The 6038-nt window shown below is 41.9% G+C and overlaps 1 long non-coding RNA gene across 1 annotated transcript in view; it reads right to left on the bottom strand.

The window, feature by feature from the left end:
• Positions 1 to 3463, bottom strand: part of LOC102260102 — a 16891-nt gene extending 13428 nt beyond the window's left edge. Inside the window, exon 1 of the long non-coding RNA XR_001360547.1 lies at positions 3381 to 3463. This is a non-coding gene — a long non-coding RNA (uncharacterized LOC102260102). The remainder of the gene's footprint in view (positions 1 to 3380) is intronic.
• Positions 3464 to 6038: the final 2575 nt, after the last annotated feature.

A 6038-nucleotide genomic window follows, 5' to 3' on the forward strand; every position in this document is an offset into this window, starting at 1 on the left:
GTCAAGGGCATGTACCTTGGTTGCAGGCACATCCCTCCCCAGTAGGTGTGCAGGAGGCAGCTGATCGATGTTTCTCTCTCATCGATGTTTCTAACTCTCTATCCTTCTTCCTTCCTCTCTGTAAAAAAATCAGTAAAATATTTTTTTTTTTAAAAAAAGAAAAATCTGTCCTCTTTCCTGTCCGTAGTCTTCCTTCTCTCTGGTCTGGCTTCAGACAAGGGTTCAAAAAAGGACGAGATCCTGAAGACCAAGCATCCAAAATGTCCCCCAGTGGAGGCTGTTGAGTGCAAGTATCTCAATCTGGTTCTGGAGCCCCAGCATTATCCTCATCAGAGGGGTTAAGTAACTGTGCTCATCAATAAGAGGTAGACATTGGGATTCAAACCCTGGTTCTATCCAATTTCAAATCCTGTAGTTCTTTCATGTGCTTGCCCTGGCCAGTATGGCTAAGTGGTTAGAATGTAGGCCTAAACACCAAAGGGTCTCAGGTTCGATTCCCAGTCAGGGAATGTACTTCAGTTGATACAAGAAGCAACCAATAAATGCATAAATAAGTGGAACAACTAATGGATCTCTCTCTCTCTCCTTCCCTCCCTCCCTCCCTCTCTTTCTTTTTCTTTCTCTTCCTCCCACCATCCCTCCTTTCCATTTTCTCTGAAAAGCAATGGGAAAAAATATCCTCAGGTGAGGATTAACAACAACAAAAAATATATTGGGCTTGTTTCTATATCTAGAAATTGTCCTCCCCAGAATGCCTTTTATTTCTGCTTTTCCATATGTCATCTTTCCAACACTTCAGCCTACGGGCTATTTCTCACCTCTGATTTCTGTAGCTCAGGCTTCATTTGGCACTGAGACCTTACTTATAGTCCTGGCTTCTCCTCTTAGCTAAACATTGTGGTATTTTTGTCTTGTTTTCTCAACTGAGTTATAACTTGGGACTGTATTTTACCCCTTTGGACTTCCTGCATTACTTCACACTATGCTGCCCAATCACTGGTTCATTCATTCTCTCAGTAAATATTTTCTGAAAACTTCAATGTACCAGGCGCTGAGTAAGCAACTGCAAAGGCAAAACTAAATGTTTGTCAAAAAATATTTTCCAAATCAGTTTTAATACATTCCTGCCCTGCAGCATGGCCAGGTGCTGGCACGCTCCCGTCACAGAAAGATATGAATGATGAACTCCATTGCTGGTCCCTGTGCTTTGCCTCTGGCATGAAAATCTGTGCAGAGAGGCCAAAGAGGAAATGGCTTTCCCTCCTGCTCACTAGTGTACTTTCAGGCATGGACCTTGGTGATTGTGACTCTAAAATGGGATCACTTTTTCAAAGCTCTAATCAAGGTCTGCATCTTTAATAGGTAGCACTGAGGGGATGTTGACATATATTTTGCCTTGGTTTCAAGCAGACCTGGGTTGAGATTCAGGTTCTACTTTAGCTAGTCTCTTCAGCTTCCCAAGCCTTAGTCTTCTTACCTGTGAAATTGGGATGATAGCTACAGGGCACATAAGAGAATCTATATATATAAAGAGCCAGGGGCCATTGCAACCAAACAGATGACTGAACTGGCTGAGTGGGGTGACAAGGCCAGCAGGGGGGTTAGTGAGGGATGACCAAACGACTGAGCAGCAGGCTGTGTGGGGCTACCAGGCCGGCGGGGGGAGAGGGGGCAGTGAGGGACAACCAAACGACTGAGCAGCAGGCTGCATGAGGTGACCAGGTCGGCAGCGGGGTTAGTGAGGGACGACCAAACAACTGAACAGCAGGCTGCATGGGGCAACCAGGCCTGCAGGAGGGGGCAGTAAGGCGTGATCAGGCCAGCAGTGGAGGGCACTTAGGGGCAACCAGGCCTGCAGGGGAGGGCAGTTGGGAGGGACCAGGCCTGCAGGGGAGGGGAGTTGGGGGCAATTAGGAGTCAGTGGTCCCAGATTGTGAGAGGGATGTCCGAGGGGTCCCAGATTGGAGAGGGTGCAGGCTGGGCTGAGGGGACCCCCTCCCCCGTGCACAAATTTTGTGCACTAGGCCTCTAGTGTACATATAAAGCTCCCACCTTTATAGGGAGATTTCACAGGACAGGAGAGATGTTATTTACTATACTGAGGGCTTCGAGTCCCCAAGTGTGACTTCGGGTTCTTCAACAACCTTTCCTGTCTTTTGTTTTTTCTATCTCCCTGGTTAATTAATGCGTTGTCTATACTTTTTAAGCTCTAGTTGGCCACCTAGCTGGCATGGCTCAGTGGTTGAGCATCAACCTATGAACCAGGAGGTCACAGTTAGATTCCCAGTCAGGGCACATGCCCGGGTTGCAGGCTTAATCCCCAGTGGGGGACATGCAGGAGGCAGCTGATCAATGATTCTTTCTCATCATTGATGTTTCTATCTCTCTCTCCCTCTCCCTTCCTCTCTGAAGTCAATAAAAACATATTTTAAAAAAAAAGATAACTCTAGGTGGCCATTGATATACATTTTGCAATTTGTAGCTTTGTAGTTTATAGTGTTTGTAGTTACTCATAATGATATCTAATGTTATAAAAATAAAAGTGTTTCTGAAAAGACTAACTCTTAAATAACTTACTGAGTATAAAAATCCTTTTTTTCCACATTCATGTTAAAGTTTTTAATTAATTAATTTGTGTTTCTGAATAGATAAGACATTTTTTTAAACAAGAAGTTTATTTAAACAACAAGACACTTGACTTGAAGGAAAAACTACCTAGGATTTATTTTTTTTAAAGTAATTTACTCTACTTAAAGACAGATTGCCCTACATGTAACAGCTGCGCACAAAAAAGTTATAAAATTGTCCTTGGTTTTACAATGATAAATGAAAAACATTAAAATTCTCCAATCAAACAAGGTATGCAAGAATTTTTATGTTGTTCTTTTTTTGTTGTTGTTGTTAAAAGTGAGAGCAAAGTAACTTACTGGAATATAAAGATAAGAGCTGGATGAGCATGCCACTAATGGAGAAAGGGAATGTTTTCACAGAACCAGTATTTTTCCCCCAGCCCATCTCTATTTGATGTCCATCAAAACATACCATTGGCCAATTAGTTAAAAAAATGCAAATGCTTGTGCACATACATACTTTATGTACAATAAAGGAATGGGGAAGGGGAAAATGAAAGAATAGAGAACACTATACGGTGGTAGTCAGATGTGTTGAAACCCAATTGCAGTTTTCTAACTGAGAATGTCTACTTGGTCTGGAGGAACAGAGTTCTGGAGTAAAGTAGCAGGTTCCCTTTTTCGTAGACACCTCCTGTCTGCTGCTGGAACACATCAATTGTATCTTCCTCCTCCATTTCCAACTGTGCAGGTGTGTCTGTTTCATTGACTGGCTGCCCATCAAATCGGAATCTGATCTGCCTCATTGACAAACCCTTGGGCTTTTCGTCGGCCATGGCGAGCACCGGAGTCTCCTCAGCTGCTGCTTCACAAAAGAGGTACCAGGTCCACACCAAATGGGCACACAAGCAGCACCAGGAGCGGTAGAAGAAGCAATAGGTAATACATTTGCACGGTTCAAAGTTCAAAAGGTGCCAGAGTATATACAAGAATAGTCTCCCAGTTTTTTGTTTGTCATCTAGAAATAATCTATATTATTACAATCAAATACACATTTATGCTTCTCTTTTTACACAAATGGTAGTGTATTATATGTTCTTGTTGGTATCTTGTTTTTTTTTTAATTTATATAAATCTTGAAGATTGTTCCAAGTTAGTAGGAATTCCTCTTTTTAAAAATGTTTGTGCTGCATAGTGTCTCATTCTATGAATGTACTTTGATTTATTTGACCATTCCCAAATTAATAACATTTAAATTGTGTCAATCTCTTGCTCTCACAAATAGTGCTTCAGTAAATAGTCCCATAATATATGTTATTTGGCACATATGTGAATATACCTGTTAAATAAATTATTAGAATCAGATTTGCTAGGTTAAGGGCATATAAATTTGTAATTTTGCTAGATATTACCCACTCCCAAAGATGTTTATATCTTGGCTGGGGTTCCCCCAGAAAAGCATATCTCTGTGACAATGATTCTAGCGCAAGTAGTATAATTGGTAGGTGCATGGAACACCAGGAAGCTGAGGAGTCGGGGGCGTGATACAAAGAAGGGAAGGCAACCATTGAAAGGATGTGTTATGAAGCCATCTACTACATGGGTGACCGGAGCTTAATTCCACCAGAAAATTATGAGCTAAGGTGCAGAATACTCACTTCTGGACTTTTCTTTAAAAAATATTTTTATTGATTTCAGAGAGGAAGGGAGAGGGAGAGATAGGGACTTCCATGATGAGAGAGAATCATTGATTGGCTGCCTCACGCATGCCCCACACTGGGGATCAAGCCCACAACCCAGGCATGTGCCCTGACTGGGAATCAAACCTTGATCTCCTGGTTCATAGGTCAACGCTCAACCACTGAGCCACGCTGGCCAGGCACTTCTGGACTTTTCTAAACAAAGGTGAGGAAGCTGCATTTCCCAAGAGTCAATAGCTGAAGCCGGCTCTGGAAGCATGGAGTGTGAAATGGGAGTAGGGGCAGTAGATGTTAACTCTCTGGTCTGGCCTAGCCTGCTGGTGGCCAGAATAAACTTCCACAGTTCAGAAAAATCTCTCAGGCATAGAGATGAATTTCTTGGGGTACTGGGTCCCTGAGTACACTGAAAGGTCTTAGGATATGGGCTGCACCCCACTGTCAATGAACAAAGGTATCTGTTTCCCTAGATTTTTGTTTCATAGTGTTCTCACATATTTGATCTCGCCAATTGTCAAGGTGAAAAATAGTAACTATCATTTTAATTTTTATGTGTATAATAATTCACACTGACTTTTAAAATAATTTAAAGCTCCCATCTATTTAATTCTTCTCTAACCCTACCATGTTCCAGTAAGTCATCACACCCTCATCCCACCCTGAGAGTAGGTGTTGCAATTATTCTCATTTTAAACACTAAAGGGAGGAGCAAAGAGGTTTAGTGACCGGCCCTAAACCACTCAGTTTGTCAGTGATGGGAATGGGATTTGACCTCAGATTCTCTTTAAAACTCATGCTCTTTCTATTGTGGCAACATGCCCTTTGGAAACATTTTTATCTTGTAAATGGTATAAAACAGACTAGCCACTCAACTTCTCAGTTTCTTGATCTACAAAAGAAAGAATAGTGAACATCTATTGTTTGTGTCTTCCCAGCATCCATTCTTCACTCTTTTGCTATCACCTGGGAATTTGTTAGAATTTTCAATTCTTGAGTTTTACCCCAAGCCCACTGAATCAGAAACTCCTGGGTTGAGGCCTAGCAGTCTGTGTTTTAACAAACCCTCTCTGTGATTCTGATTCATGCTGAAGTTTGAGAAATACTGGGTTAGGGGAAAGAATGTTAAGTGGAGCTATTTTGCCAACAAAAACCAGGGGAAACCCAGGTTAAGACTAAAGTCATATAGAACAAACACATCTGAGAGATACAGAGAGTGAAAGAGTTCTGAAGATACCATCTGAGTCTAGTCCTGCTTGAAGTTAGACCAACAGTGGTATCATTTAGTTACATGAACCAATACATTCTTTTCATTTCAGTTTGAGTTGAATTTCTGCCACTGGCAACCAAGCTATTCCTTACTGTCAAGGAGAACATTTATTCCTCCTTATGTTTTCAAGTGAAGAGATCCTTTTTGACCATTAGTTCTCAAAGTGTGGTCCCAGGATAACATCAGCAGCAACATCAGCGTCACTAGAGAATTTGTTAAAAATCACAATTTCTCAGACCGCAGTCCACACCTACTGAATCAGGGTTTTGGGGTGGAAACCAACAATCTGTGTTGTAATAAGCCCTCCAGGTGATTCATGTCCTTTCATTTCACTAAAATGTGAAAATCACTAGCGTAAGACTCCTAGCCTCTCTCCCAACCCCTTATTCATCCTTCTCTATGAAGAATGTATGAGTTATCTAATTAATGAGTTTGAAAGGATGATCTGGGCATGCTCAGTTTAGCTCCTCCCTCTATGTTTTTTGGGGCGGGGGGGGGGGGGGG

Source organism: Myotis brandtii, unplaced genomic scaffold (assembly GCF_000412655.1).
Source record: "Myotis brandtii unplaced genomic scaffold, ASM41265v1 scaffold934, whole genome shotgun sequence".
Taxonomy (NCBI): Eukaryota; Metazoa; Chordata; class Mammalia; order Chiroptera; family Vespertilionidae; genus Myotis; species Myotis brandtii.